At 34.6% G+C, this 16,783-nt stretch overlaps 1 long non-coding RNA gene across 1 annotated transcript in view; it reads left to right on the plus strand.

Moving 5' to 3' along the window:
• Positions 1 to 1,571: 1,571 nt before the first annotated feature.
• LOC131384201 (uncharacterized) overlaps positions 1,572 to 16,783 on the plus strand; it is a 78,772-nt gene continuing 63,560 nt past the window's right edge. Inside the window, exon 1 of the long non-coding RNA XR_009214828.1 lies at positions 1,572 to 1,721. This is a non-coding gene — a long non-coding RNA (uncharacterized LOC131384201). The remainder of the gene's footprint in view (positions 1,722 to 16,783) is intronic.

Below are 16,783 nucleotides of genomic sequence, written 5' to 3' on the forward strand. Positions count from 1 at the left end.
CAACTAGAATGAGATATTGGTGTATAGAAATGCTACTGACTTTTGGACATTGATTTTGTATCCTAAAACTTCACAGAAGTCATTTATCAGTTGCAGGAGACTTTTGGTGGACTCTATAGTATTTTCTAGTTATAGAATTATACAAACAGTGAAGAGAGATAATTTGACTTATTTTTTACTTGAGTGCCTTTTATTTCTTTTACTTGCCTGATTTTTCTAGCTAGGATTTCCAGTACTATGTTGAATAGGAATAGTAAGACTGAGGATTATTGTCTTGCTTCAGTTCTTAAGGGGAATGCTTCCACTTTTTCCCATTCAATATGATATGGATTTGTCATAGATGGCTTTTATTATTTTCAAGTATGTTCCTTTGATGCCTAGTTACTTGAGAATTTTTGTTATGAAGAGGTGTTAAATTTTATCAAAGAGTTTTCTGCATCTATGTTGATTGTCAGATTGTTTTTTTCTTCTAATACTGTTTATGTAGTGAGTCACACTTATTGATTTGTATACATTGAACCAAACTTGCATCCCAGGAATAAAGTCTACTTGGTTATAGTGAATTAACTTTTTGATGTGCTGCTGGATTCAGTTTGCTAGTATTTTGTTGAGGATTTTTACATTAATGTTTATCAAAGATATTGACTTGTAGTTTTCATTTTTTATTGTGTCTTGGTCATGTTTTGGTAGCAGGATTGTGTTGGCTTCATTGAATTAGTTAGGGAGGATCTGCTCCCCCTTGATTTTTTTGAAAGTGTTTTGGTGGGATTGGTATTATCTCTTCTTTGTATCTCCAGTAGAATTCAGTGGTGAATCCATCTGGTCTAGGGCTTTTTTTTTTTTTTTTGGTTGGTAGGTTTATTACTGATTCCATTTGGGAACTTATTATTGGACTGTTAAGGACTTCAGTTTCTTCTTGTTTCAGTCTTGGGAAGTTGTATATTTTCAGAAATTTAGCCATTTTTTTCTAGACTTTCTAATTTGTGTGCATATAGTGTTCACAATAGTCTCTGAGAATCGTTTTGTTTCTCTGGGATCAGTTTTAATGTTTCCATCATTCTAAGCAAACTATCACAAGGACAGAAAACCAACCACCACATGTTCTTACTCATAAGTGGAAGTTGAACAATGAGAACACATGGACACAGGGTGGGGAACATCACACACCGGGGCCAGTCAATTGTATTTTTAAACTCTTTTAATGAGTTTTTAATTCCAGAAAATCTGGTTAATTTTTAAAGATATTTATCTCTTCCTTCATTTCCTGGATTGCTTTTGTAGTTTCTTTGCATTGATTGTCAACTTTGTCTTAGATCTCCTTAAGCTTCCTTGTAATCTATGCTTTAAATCTTTGTCATTTCTGAGTTTCCATTTTGGTTAAGGGCCATTGCTGAAGAGCTAGTGTGATCCTTTGCTGATGTCACAACATTCGGATTTTTCATGGTGCCAGAATTCTTACACAGACTGGTTCCTTCTCATCTGAAGAAGCTGACACTTCTACATTTTGTAATTATTTGGGGGAAGATAGGATTCTTTTTCTTTCCCTTTTCACCCTCTCTAGGTTGTGTGACTGTAGATTATATTGTGTAGGTCCTTTGGCTTTACTTCTATAGCCCTCTGCATTTCTATTAGCAGATTTTATATGTTGGGCTGTGCAGTTCAATCTAAAAGCCAGTAGATGGTACTTATTGGTAAGAGTCAGCTGAGACACAATCAAACAGGTATGTACCTGATCTTTGTTAAATGTAAGTTGCTTTCTGTTTTTTCAGTTGGTCACCTAGACAGTGGAGTGCCTGGTGCCCTGAGCCTCCTGTTCCACAGGGATGGGAGCACACAACTTTACGGAGCTGAAGCCCTTGGCTTGCCCCAAAATACTCCAATGCCAAGTGCAGGCACAAGCCTTGACAAGGGTGGCTAGGAACAGCTCCTAGTGAAAGGTGCTTACGTCTCTATGTTGCGTGAAACTGTTGGCAGGCTGCATCTGCTCTCCATCATAGACAGGAATATGATCTGTTTCCCTGTCACACCCCTGTTCTGGGGCTCATTACCACTAGTTCAGATGCATATTGTAGTCCATTTCTAGACCCCAGTGTAGTTGAGAACCATGGGAAAAAATATTTTGAAAATGCTTAAAATTTCAGTGATGTAAGAAATGATCAGGTTTTGGCAAAGACACGCAAAAAAAAAAAGCAGGGAAAAGTACAGGCCAATATTCCTGATGAACATGGATGCAAAAGTCCTCAGAATACTAACAGACAAAATCTAGCAGCCCATCAACAAGTTAATTCATCATGATCAAGTAAGCTTTATTCCTGGATTGCAGGGTTGCTTCAACATGTGCAAATCAATAAATGTTGTTCATTACCTAAACAGAATTAAAAACAAAAACATATAATTATATCAACAGAAGCAGAAAAATCCTTTGATAAAATCCAAAATTTCTTCACGTTAAAATCTCTCAATAAACAAGGCATTGAAAGAATGTACTTCAAAATAATAGGAACCATCTACGATAAACCCACAGTTAACATCATACTGGACAGGTAAAAGGTGGAAGCATTCCTCTGGAGCACTGGAACAACACAAGGATGCCCGCTTTCAGTACTCTTATTAAACATACTACTAGAAGTCCTCGCTAGAGCAATTGGACAAGAAAAAGAAAAAAAAAGCATTTAAATAGGAAAAGAAGAATTCAAACTATATCTCTTCACTGACAGTATGATTCTATGCCTAGAAATCCTAAAGACTTTCCCAAAAGGCTCTTGAAACTGATAAATGACTTCAGTAAACTTTCAGGTTACAAAATTTTTTTTTTGTTTTTTTTGAGACAGAGTCTCACTCTGTCACCCAGGCTGGAGTGCAGTGGCGCAATCTCGGCTCACTGCAAGCTCCGCCTCCCAGGTTCACGCCATTCTCCTGCCTCAGCCTCTCCGAGTAGCTGGGACTACAGGCACCCACCACCACACCTGGCTAATTTTTTGTATTTTTAGTAGAGACAGGGTTTCACCGTGGTCTCGATCTCCTGACCTTGTGATCCACCTGCCTTGGCCTCCCAAAGTGCTGGGATTACAAGCGTGAGCCACTGCGCCCGGCCTCATGTTACAAAATTAATGTCCAAAATCAGTGGCATTTCTATATACCAATAACATTCAGGCTGAGAGACAAATCAAAAACACAATCCTATTTTTCAATAGCCATTAAAAATATAAAATACCTAGAAATATATCTAACCAAGGAGCTAAAAGATATCTATGGGGAGAGTTACAAAACAGTGCTGAAAGATACCAGATGACACGAACAAATGGAAAAATAGTCCATGCTCATGGATTGAAAAATTTAATATCATTAACATGGTCATAATGCCCAAAGCGAACTACATGCTGTTGCTACCAAACTACCAAGATCATTGTTCACAGAATTAAAAAAAAGTTTTAATACTTATCCAAAAGAAAAAAAACAGCCCAAATAGCCAAAGCAATCCTGAGCAAAAGGAACAAAGCTGGAGGTATCACGTTACTTGAAATCAAACTATAGTACAAAGTTACTGTAATCAAAACAGTATGGTACTGGTACTAAAATGGAAACATACACCAATGTAAAAGAATAGAGAACCTAGCAATAAAGCCAGACACCTACAGTCATCTGATTCTTTCCAAAGTTGATAAATAAGCAATGAGAAAAGGACTCTCTGAATAAATAGTGCTGGATTAACTGGCTATCTATATGCAGAAGAATGAAACTGGACCCCTACGTTTTTTTTTCTTTTTTCAATTTTAGGTTTGAGGTACATGTGAAGGTTTGTTACATAGATAAACATATGTCACAGGGGATTGTTGTACATGTTATTACATTTTGCAGGTATTAAGCTCAGTACTCAGTAGTTATCTTTTCTGTTCCTCTCCCTCTACCTATCCATTTTCCCACGAAAGACATGATGTTATTCTTTTTTCATGGCTGCATAATGTTCTATGGTGCATATGTACCACATTTTCTTTATCCAATCTGTCCCTGATGGGCATTTAGGTTGATTCCATGTCTTTGCTATTGTGACCAGGGCTGCGATGAACATTTGTGTGCATGTGTCTTTATAGTAGAATGCTGTATATTCCTCTGCATATATACTTAGCAATGGGATTGCTGTGTCAAATGGTAGTTCATTTTTAGTTTTTTGGAGGAATCACCATGCTGATTTCCACAATGGTGATTTATACTCCCACCAGCAGTGTATAAGGGTTCCCTTTTTCCACAATCTCACTAGCACCTGTTTTTTTTTTTTTTTTTTTTACTTTTTAATAAAAGCCAGTCTGACTGGTGTGAGATGGTATCTCATTGTGGTTTTGATTGGCATTTCTCTAATAGTCAGTGATAATTGAGCTCTTTTTCATATACTTGTTGGCTGCATGTATGTTTTCTTTTGAGAAGAGTCTGTTCATGCCCTTTGCCCACTTTTCTATGGGGTTTTTGGTTTCCTCTTGTAAATTTGTTTAAGTTCCTTATAGATGCTCGATATCAGACCTTCATCAGATGCATAGTTTGCAAATATTTTCTCCCATTTTGTAGGCTGTCTGTTTACTCTGTTGATAGTTTCGTTTGTTATTCAGAAGCTCTTAAGTTTAACTAGATCCCACTTGTCAATTTTTGTTTTTATTGTGATTGTTTTTGGTGTCTTTGTTATGAAATCTTTGCCCATTCCTAGATGCAGGTTGGTATTGCGTGGATTGTCTTCCAAGGTTTCTACAGTTTTGGATTTTACATTTAAGTCTTTAAGCCATCTTGAGTTGGTTTTTGTATATGATATGAGGAAGGCACCCCTACTTTTCACTATATACAAACATTAACTCAAGATGGATTAAAGATTTAAATGAAAGATCTCAAACTCTAAGGATTCTATGAGAAAACCTAGGAAATGCCATTCTTGACATTAGACTTGGGAAGGAAATGGTAAGTTTTCAACAGCAATTGCCACAAGAACAGAAATTGACGTTTGGGACCTAATTAAACCAAAGAATTTCTGCACAGCAAAAAAAAAAAAAAAAAAAAAAAATCAACAGAATAAACAGACAGCCTACACAATGAAATAAACTATTAGTGCTTTTGATAATTTATTATTTTCTACATCATTCTAGCAATTCTTTTAACCTACAGAAAAAGCAAAACTTTTTTTGTTTCTCATAATTCAGTTTCATTGGCACTTTGATTTTTAAAATTTCCTGACTAATGGATTCACTAGTTTCAAGGGTGATAAAATAACCTCTTTTTAATTGTGATTAAACTAATTAATTAGTTTAATTAATTAATCAAACTAATAGATCAAAGTTAGTTATATTGTTAGCAGTGTATCATTTATTGAGTATCTATCACTAAATGTTACATAGGAATGTCTACAGCTCTGGCATGAATCTATTCCATCCTGATAGATTTATCTATCTTCTCCCCTACTCAAAAAACAAATTATAGAGCCTACACATTCAGTATCACTAATACTAATAACCGTAACAATAATAACAAACTTATAAATACTATAGTACAAGGATATGTTCAAGCATTTTACAAATAGTAATTCACTTAATACTTATAATGACCACTTGAGTAGGTGCTTTTGTGAAACCTCAATTCAATTCTGGATTCAAAGTTCACGTTCTTAACTACAATATAATGCAATATCCACTAGTATAGCTTTTTTTTTAAAGGCTAATGAAAAAAATGAGTATTTTAAAATTTCATTGACAGTTAATATACAATTTTTAAAAATACAAACACACTTTTTCTTCTCCAGATTTCACAATTAAGAATTCAGATCTACGTACATCCATGCTTGAGTACTTTCATATAGTTTTGTGTTGAATATTTAAAAATTTTGTTCTCTAATCTATGTTGATTTATTTTTGTGAGCAGTGGATAGCATATTTCTAAGACTACATAATTATGTGTATATCTGAGGCTAATATTTTTCCCTGTAGGGAGAAATTTCTTTGATTCAAAGAGGCCCCTATTGAGTTATAAAGCTATAGTATTCATAACGTTATTCTAGCAAAAAAATCTTCTTGAATTTAAAAAGAATACCTTTTCTCCGAGTGCTACACTATAGTAGTACTTCTTTTTAGAAAATGCAAGTAAGAAATTTTAAACCTTTCTCGATGAAAATATAAATACAAGAGGATATTAAAATATTTGTGATTTGATTTTTAAACTCATGATATTTTCATTAAATATAGCATGATATCTTTAACGGGGTGGTTTTTATTTTCTTCCAGTAAGTGCACAACGCAGTTTCAAGCATTTAAATCCAGATATAATGTATATCATATGTTTTATTCAGGCTATAATCCTTTTTGCATAATCATTATTCTTTCTGTACTTTTAGTTTTCACTTGTGGGAACTTTTGTTTTATTTCCCCTTCCCAATAAGGATTTTAAGAGTTTTTTTCCAATAACACATGCTCTACTCACAATGAATTTAGTTATCCCTATACTTAAAAATAGGTGCCATTGTTTCTGTTTCAAAGTCATATTTGAAAGAAAAACTCCATATTTTTTGTCCAAAATAAGCCACTCTTGAGAGTCAAAAGATTGCTATTAATAATTAGCAAACTCTGTGCAGTACCAATGATTAGATGCCCTCTTCTATATGCCTGAGGCCATTCTTACAAAAGAGCAAAGCCAGTGTGGTGAACTTGGCCACTTTCTCCAAGGAGTGCCTAGTGCTGAGTGTAATCAATCATTTTAATCTTCACTAGTTTCAAGGGTGATAAAATAACCTCTTTTTAATTGTGATTCTTTAATTCTGAAAGTGAGGATTTGACATATTCATTTTTTCTTTCTCTGAAATATCAAGTATCCATTCTCTGTTTTTATTTAATAATCTTTCTTCACTGTCTTAATACCTGTCTTAATACCTTAAATCACCTGAAGACAGATGATCATACCCATGTATTATCTGATTTAATCAGTGCAATGTCTGTTTGTCACACTACATATATCACCCGTTGAAAGCACACTTTTTACTCACTTGGTCATTAATGTTTATACTGTCTTTCAGAGTGCCTAGAATAAAGGAGGTACATGATACATACTTTTAAGTTATTATTTCAATGTAAAGTTATTAATCAAACTTAAGCCTCCTCTACTGCAAGGTGCAGAAGTATTTCATGTATCATTAAGAAAAAATTGTCAATTAAATTGTCAATGATATAATGACTCTCTGTACTAGACTCCTTTTAAATGCATACTGTATTAGTTAATGTTATATATTACACTCATCATATATAAAAAGGGCAATATAAGGAAAATAAATTAGTTGATTCATTTCTGAAAACATTTTCTAATTTAGAGTAATATTTACATCACTTTTTAAACCACTAATGATGCCTTTGCCTTCCCACACAATATAAATATAATTCTGTGTCCGTGATAAATACAGGTGAAATTTACTATTAAAATACAAATTAACAAAAAACTTTTATAATGCAGTTAAAAGTCATGAAGTTGGTTTCTTAGGCTGGATTTGCAACTAAGCAGAGTTGGTTACATTTTCAACTATGTTTTATTGCTATATACCATCAATGAAATGAAGTTCGCAACTTGTAAATGTACAAAAGTGAATGTACTTTTTTAACTACTTCCCAGAACAGGTGGAATTCGACTTCATGTTCCTTCTCAGTCATTACCTTCAATAGTGATAAACCATCTGATTTATATCACCGTAGATTAGTTTTGCCTGTTTTTATATACATAACATACACATGGAATTATCCATCAATATGGGATCATATCATCTGTTCTCTAGTTCATTTGTTTATTTTTTTACAGGATTAATCCATCCATGTGCGTGTAGCAATAGTTTGTCATTTTTTATTGCTGCATGATGTCCTTTGTTTGAATATATCATACTTAATTTGGATTTTCTATTAATAATGGATATATGGGTTGTTTCTTGTGTAGAACTAGTTAATTATCTCTGAACTTCTTGTAAATTGTTAAAAGCACATATTCACATTCCGTATGAATTCCAGTTCCTGAGCATTCTAACCCATGATGGGTATTGTGAATTATTTAATAAGAGCTATTATGTTGATTTAAAAATGACATCATATAGTGTTTTATTTTACATTTCATTGATGATTATTAAAACTGAATATCATTTCATATGTTTATTGATCATATTGTCACCCTAATAAATATCCTATACAGACATATTAGGCATATATCTATTAGCTAACCTGAAAAAAGACAACTCATGGATCCCATATTTAAAGTTAGAAAATAAGTCCCAAATCACTGTCCTTTTATATGCTCTGGTCACACTTTTAATGAAAAGGTCCAGATGGATAAGTCTTTGTTAGGGGAGGCTGAGCTGTGTATGTAGGACGTTTAGCAGCATCCTTTACTCCTATTGGTAGATGACAGTTGTACATGACTTCTTCTTTTACCCCCAGGCTTGAAAACCCCCAATCTCCAGATACTGCCAAATGTCTCCTGGGAGCCAAAATCACCCAAAGTTAGAAACCGCTACTATAAATAAAAGATTCAACCAACTTTATATTCATCACTAGGAAAAACAAATCCTTTGAAATTTTATCTTGACAAAATATCATGCTTCAGGCACATTCTTAAAAAGGAAGGGTAGAATACGCACCAGAGTTTTACACTCTATCAATAAAAGGGAGTATTTCTTTAAAATATCTTAACCATGACAAATATCTTGAATATAACAGATTTCACCAAGGAGAACATATTTCTTATACCCATTTTGTGAATTAACAAGGCATTACATTTTATTAATTACAGACAATTTATATTGTAAATGCAATTGCTTATTTTTGATGGAGAAAGGAACAGAATTTGTTCATAGTAAGCATTTAAGAAATGTAGTTTTTCTAATCAAATGCTAAATGGCCATTTTGGAATATCAATTAATTATTAAATATTAGGGCAAATAACTGTCCCATAAAGTAGCCTAAATCAACTAAGACATATGTAATATCCTAGTGCTTATTTAAAAGTAAATTACATATATCATAATAATTAGTTAAAATTATACCTCAATTATTTATTTGTCAGTCAGGGTTCATCAGAAGCAGAATCGCTTGGATATATGTATAAATACACATTAATTTGTTAAAGGATTTTATGTTATAAAATTGTAGTGTTGGTTAAGCAGTCTCTGTAAGGCTGTGGATTCATGTCTGATGCTGAAGCCTAAATACACAGGGCATACAGTTAATAAGGAAAAATATGGTGGAAAAAATAGAGTTCAAGGGTAAGCTGAATCTCATAGCAAGAGCAGAGTCAATGAGGACACTCAAACTAAGCCAGTTCTCAAATACCCCTGGATTTTATGGTGTGGATGTCCTGAAGGAGCTGGGCCACTTCGTTGTGGAGCTAAACATACACCTCTGGCCCAACAGTCAAAGAAGCTGAAAGAAGCTCTAGGATCAGACAGAGCAGGTATTGGCCAGCTGCTGCCTCATGCCAGTGAAATCAGGCAGCAGATTTACAATAAGATGGATGAACTACAGAATAGCTGATCCTTCTCTCCCTTCATCCATATCTCCCAAGAATCTCCCTTGTGGTCCACCGTAAATAGAAACATACAAGAATGGAAAATCTGGATAATGTAGTTCAACCTAGCCAAATTGAACAGTACGGAATAGCCACAGTTTATATTATAACTTGATGTGTCTTGACTATGAAAAACATTATTATTTTATTGATAAATAATGAATTAGCTAACTTACACCATCTACCCTTTCTCTTCTCAGTCTCTTTCCAACTTGTTCTCTATTGGTTACTTTTGAATCCTTAAATAAGATGCTTAAAATCTATTTCACATTTCATGAATTATAGCAATTATATCTCAAATCCCCATGGTTTTGCTCAAATTTTGTAACCTTCTTTTTTCCCTACATATGTATTTGATCTTCCATCATGTGTCATTTATATTTTACCAAGTGCAATTTAAATGATGATAATCTTGGTTTCCCCATACAAGACCTTACTTTAGTTAGACTTGCTTTGTTTTTTTGCATAAGCATAAGCAAGAATAAGTTTGTTATAACAGATATCTAAATATTCATTGTTAAATAGCCACAAAATGCTATCATCATATTTTCTTTCTTGTATATATATATATTTAAAAATAATGGTGATTTCAATTGTCCTTATTTTTTTTATCAGTTTCTCTGTGTTTATCATGTCTGTACATCCTTCTCCTACCTGGTTTCTGTAATATGCTCTTACCCCAACTTCTTCCTTCCTAGAGAACTCTGCTCTGGATAGGTTGCTCTCTAGGCTGGGTACAATTCCTAGGTTGAATCCACAGTGTTCCATGTCTTAGTCTTCTTCCTCTTTTGTATATTCCTCAGTTTCTGCAGGAGGATACCCTCAAATAATGTGCCAAGAAATAAATTGCAGGATGTTGAACTTCTGAGAAATTAAATTTATGTATTTACTTATTTATTGAGACAGAGTCTCACTCCGTTGCCCAGGCTGGAGTGCAGTGGCCCGATCTCTGCTCACTGCAACCTCCACTTCTCAGGTTCAAGCGATTCTCCTGACTCAGGCTTCCAAGCAGCTGGGACTACAGGCATCTGCCATCAAGCTCAGCTTATCTTTTGTATTTTTAGTAGAGATGGGTTTTTGCCATGTTGGCCAGGCTGGTCTCCAGCTCCTGACCTCAGGTGATCTGCCTGGCTTGGCCTCCTATATTGCTGGGATTATAGGTGTGAGCCAAGACGCCCAACCCTGAGACATTAAATTTAACACACACATACACCCCTACCTCTTTATGCTTTTTATTTTGCAATTGGTTAACAATCTGGTTATGTATAGCATTCTAGATTTAATGCTATTATCTGAAAGAGTTTTTAAGTATTTCCTCCATGGGATTCCAGCACCTGATGTCATCAACTAAAAGCCTGAGGCTAGTTGTATTCTGGTAATTTTTCAGATGTCAATTTATTTTTTTTTTTGTTAGAATATCTTATACACTTCTCTTTTTTCTTGCTGTTTTAAAATTTTACAGTGTTGCATTTAGGTTTAGCATTATTTGTTTGTTTGTTTTTTTGGTTGGTTGGTTGGTGGTTTTTCATCTTTCAAAACATCGAAAGACAAAAAACATGAAGAGCTGGGAATTATGCTATTTATTCTTCTTTAATTTTCTTTCTTTAATAATTTTGATTATTTGTTTTCTTCTGGAAACCTTATTAGTTAGATGACTATATGTTGACCTGATTCACTATGCATATTTTATGTTTTTATCTCATATTTTATATTTTAGAAGAAAATAGATTGCATCTTTAATAGTTATATTGTGCTCCTCAAATTATCTTTATTTTTGTGTCTTCTAATTTTTGTTATTTATTGGTTGTTGCTGTTATTTATCGCTGACATTGTGCACATGCATGTGCACCTGGATTTTCCTTTACAATTTATACTGCAGCTACTGGAACCTCTGTGAGTGGTCTGTGTTCATTAATGTCAGGCTTGTAATTAGGTGAGTGAGCAGAAAACTGGTCAAGTTTGAGATATCACCAAGTTTCTGATAAGATAGATCTCTTTTAAGCTTAAACATTTCTTCTATTTAATCCTATACAGTCTATTCAAATCTCATAAGTAAATGAAACAAAAATTTTCTCATTATATATTTTTGTTTTGTTTTCTTTATTGTCTGGAAAGTAAACACTTGGTAGTTGATCTTTCTGTACATTAGCCTTTGAGAAGAGATGTGGAAACATAGCTATTGCCCCATAGACATAATATTTATAAATGTTCCCGACTTTCACCCATTGCTCATGATTTTTGAGGCTGATTTTAATTTCTTCATGTTTTCCTCATGAGCTATAAGGCTTTCCATGAAGAGTAGGTTGCTGGGTCCTCTGCTTTGATTCAGCTACCAATGTGCATATTTCTACTTACCATGAGGGATGATTTAATTTTATTTGCCAGTTTGGAGAGTGTTTTGAAGGAGATTGACAGTTAAATTGATAAACTTTGAGATAAAGCTGATTGCCTTCTATAATGTGGATAGGTGTAGTATGCATAAATAGGAAAAAGAAAAAGCACAAAAAACCAGCTTCCTCAAGCAAGAGGGAATTCTCTAGCTGATGGCCTATGGACTGAAAACTGTAACATTGGCTCTCCTGGGTCTCCAGCCTGCCAGCCCACATTGCAGATTTTGCAACCTCCAGGCTGCATAACAGTGTGAGCCAATTCCTTATAATGAATCTCTCTGTCTCTCTCTCTCTCCCTTGCTCTCTCTCTCCTTTCTCTCTCTCTCTCTCTCTCTCACACACACACACACACACACACACACACACACACACACCCTATTGGTTTTTCTTCTCTGGAGAACCCTCATTAATATACAATGTTTTCAATTTTATTTTATTTTTGGAAGTAGCTTATTCACTGAATGTCTTTCCTTTCTTCTATTTAATTATACTTTAAGTTCTGGGATACATGTGCAGAACGTGCAGGTTTGTTACATAGGTATACATGCACCATGGTGGTTTGCTGCACCCGTCAACTTGTCATCTACATTGGATATTTCTCTTAATGCTACCCCTCCCCTTGCTCCCCACCCCCAATAGGCCAAGGTGTGTGATGTTCTCCTCCCTGTGTCCCTGTGTTCTCATCGTTCAACTCACACTTATGAGTGAGAACATAAGGTGTTTGGTTTTCTGTTCTTATGTTAGTTTGCTGAGAATGATGGTTTCCAGCTTCATCCAGGTCCCTACGAAGGACATGAACTAATTCTTTTTCCATGGGTGAATAGTATTCCATGGTGTATACATGCCACATTCTCTTTATCCAGTCTGTCACTGATGAGCATTTTGGTTGGTTCCAAGTCTTTGCTATTGTGAACAGTGCTTCAGTAAACATATGTGTGCATGTGTCTTTATAGTAGAATGATTTATAATTTTGGGGGTATGTACCCAGTAATGGGATTGCTGGAACAAATGGTGTTTCTGGTTCTAGATCCTTGAGGAATCACCACACTGTCTTCCACAATGGTTGAACTAATTTAGTCTCCAGTCAACAGTGTAAAAGCGTTCCTATTTCTCCACATCCTCTCCGGTATCTGTTGTTTCCTGATTTTTTAATGATCGCCATTCTAACTGGCATGAGATGGTATCTCATTGTGATTTTGATTTGTATTTCTCTAATGACCAGTGATGATGAGCTTTTTTTCATATGTTTTTTGGCCACATAAATGTCTTATTTTAAGAAGTGTCTGTTCATATCCTTCTCCCACTTTTTGATGGGGTTGTTTGTTTTTTTCTTGTAAATTTGCTTAAGTTCTTTGTAAATTCTGGATATCAGTCCTTTGTCAGATGGATAGATTGCAAAAATTTTCTCCCATTCTGTAGGTTGCCTATTTACCCTGTTGATAGTTTCTTATGCTGTGCAGAAGCTCTTTAGTTTAATTAGATCCCAATTGTCAGTTTTGGGTTTGTTGCCATTGCTTTTGGTGTTTTAGTCATGAAGTCTTTGCCCATGCCTATGTTCTCAATGGTATTGCCTAGGTTTTCTTCTAGGATTTTTATGGTTTTAGGTCTTACATTTAAGTCTTTAATCCAACTTGATTTAATTTTTGTATAAGGTGTAAGGAAGAGGTCCAGTTTTAGTTTTCTGCATATGGCTAGCCAGTTTTCCCAACACCATTTATTAAATAGGGAATCATTTCCCCATTTCTTGTTTTTGTCAGGTTTGTCAAAGATCAGATGGTTGCAGATGTGTGGTGTTATTTCTGAGGCTTTTGTTTTGTTCCATTGGTCTATAGATCTGTTTTGGCACCAGTACCATGCTGTTTTGGTTACTGTAGTCTGGTAGTATAGTTTGAAGTCAGGTAGCATGGTGCCTCCAGATTTGTTCTTTTTGCTTAGGATTGTCTTGGCTAGATGGGCTCTTTCGTGGTTCCATATGAAATTTAAAGTAGTTTTTTTTCTAATTCTATGAACAATGTCAATGGAAGCTTGATGGGAATAGCATTGAATCTATAAATTACTTAATTATGGCCATTTTCATGATACTGATTCTTCCTATCCATGGTCACGGGATGTTTTTCCATTTGTTTGTGTTCTCTCTTATTTCCTTGAGAAGTGGTTTGTAATTCACCTTGAAGAGGTTCTTCCCATCCCTTGTAAGTTGGATTCCTAGGTATTTTATTCTCTTTGTAGCAGTTGTGGGTGGGAGTTCACTCATTATTTGGCTCTCTGTTTGTCTCTTATTGAGGTACACGATGCTTGTGATTTTTGCACATTGATTTTGTGTCCTGAGACTTTGCTGAAGTTGCTTATCAGCTTAAGGATTTTTTGTCTAGGAAAATGGGAAATGTCTAAAATCGACACCCTAACATCACAATTAAAAGAACTAGAAAAGCAAGAGCAAACAAATTTAAAAGCTAGCAGAATACAAGAACTAACTAGGATCAGAACAGAACTGAAGGAGGTAGAGACACAAAAAACACTTCAAAAAATCAATGAATCCAGGAGCTGTTTTTTTGAAAAGATTAACAAAATAGATAGACTGCTAGCCAGACAAATAAAAAAGAAAAGAGAGAAGAATCAAATAGATACAAGAAACAATGATAAAGGGGAGATCACCACTGCTCCCACAGAAATACAAACTACCATCAGAAAATACTGTAAACACCTCTATGCAAATAAACTAGAATATCTAGAATAAATGGATAGATTCCTGGACAAATAACACCCTTCCAAGACTAAAACAGAAAGAAATTGAATTCCTGAATAGACCTGTAACAAAATCTGAAATTGAGGCAGTAATTAATAGCCTACCAACCAAAAAAAGCACAGGTCCACACAGATTCACAGTCGAATTCTACCAGAGGTACAAAAAGGAGCTGGTACCATTCCTTCAGAAACTATTCCAAAAATAGAAAAAGAGAAACTCCTCTCTAACTCATTTTATGAGGCCAGCATCATCCTGATACCAAAACCTGGCAGAGACACAACAAAAAAGAAAATTTTAGGCCAATATCCCTGATGAACATCGATGCAAAAATCCTCAATTAAATACTGGCGAACCAAATCCAGCAGCACATTGAAACGCTTATCCACTACGATCAAGTCGGCTTTATCACTGGGATTCAAGGCTGCTTCAACATATGCAAATCAATAAACATAATCCATCACATAAGCAGAACCAATGACAAAAACCACGGTTATCTCAATACATGCAAAAAAGGCCTTTGATAAAATTCAACACCCCCTCATGCTAAAAGCACTCAATAAATCAGGTATTGATGGAACATATCTCAAAATAATAAGAGCTGTTTATGACAAACCCACAGCCAATATCATACTGAATGGGCAAAAGCTGGAAGCATTCCCTTTGAAAACTGGCAGAAGACACCACTCCTATTCAACATATTATTGGAAGTTCTGGCCAGGGCAATCAGGCAAGAGAAAGAAATAAAGTGTATTCAAATAGGAGGAGAGGAAGTCAAATTGTCTCCATTTGCAGATGACATGATTGTATATATTTAGAAAACTCCTTTCTTTTTTAATGTGGAATTAAAAAATATCTGCCATTATTTTAATACAGCTTCAAAGGGAATGATATATATGCAGGTGTGTTCTCAGTCCGTATCTTGAATTAGAAACAAAGCTTGCCTTTATAAAGGATTCTCTAGTAAATATGGGAAAAATTGGTAGGTGGAAATCAGGATAGAATGAAGGAGACAAACTGAAACACTTTTGCATTAAATCAGGTAAGAGTGGTGGCTTAGACAAATGAAATTTCAGTAGATATTAAAAGGCTGAGTTATATCTAGAGTATATTTTATATTAAATATCATAGACCACTTTGTGGTGGCTTCAGCTTGATTCTTTACCTAGGTTTGTTGCAATTTTCAGTTACTTAATTTATCTGTCTCTTACTTTTTTCTTATGTACCTTATGCTGTCCTACCTGGCCACAGAGTCTACTCATTTTTTTGAAATTTGATAATAGTTCAAATTGAGCAGCAAATTCTGTCTGTTCTTGTCCTCTAGTTTTCTGTAACTCCAATGCTCTGGCCTCCTGTAATCCTTATCATTAACCCAGTCTCTTTCTATTGCCTTATGTATTTATGTTTGTTTATTTATTTTAACTTGATGACTGTTGGGTCCCTTCCTATTTTTCTGTAAAATGTGGTTATTTCACTTATTGTTTTAAGCTAACATACATTCCATATCACTGTCAATAATTTTAATTTCAAAGATAGAGGCTATAAACTGTTTTATCATAATTTTCCTGCTAAGAAAAACTAAAATAAAATTGTATACACTCTTTTTAAGAAATATCAAGTGACTTGTCTATTTTATATTAATATGTCTATATTTAAATAGGCTCGTTGAATAAAATCATATGCTATTTTCAATCTTAGGATAATATTTAGGATATTTTCAAATATTCACCGTGCCTTCACATACATCCACTAGAGTTCTACACTGTAGAATTTCAGTAGTAGAGTGATGGGGACTTTACATAAAAATATGACATGAGTGCCCTCTTGCTGGGATTGCTTAGTGAGATGGCATTGCCTACACAGCCATTCAGGTATAAAGGAGAGTTAAATATGCTAGAGTGCTGTTTATATAAGTCATTGTGGGTCCTCATTAATTTGTCCTAGATAGGTTTTCAGTTAATTCTAGATACTTGCTTTCTCCTTCATTTCAATTATTTCATTTGTGTTGGTACTGTTGTCTTTTGCAAATTATGCTTATGTTTTGTCAGTTTGGCTTGAACTCATGGCTCCCTAGAAAGACTTTGGCTTA

Source organism: Hylobates moloch, unplaced genomic scaffold (assembly GCF_009828535.3).
Source record: "Hylobates moloch isolate HMO894 unplaced genomic scaffold, HMol_V3 SCAFFOLD_9, whole genome shotgun sequence".
Taxonomy (NCBI): Eukaryota; Metazoa; Chordata; class Mammalia; order Primates; family Hylobatidae; genus Hylobates; species Hylobates moloch.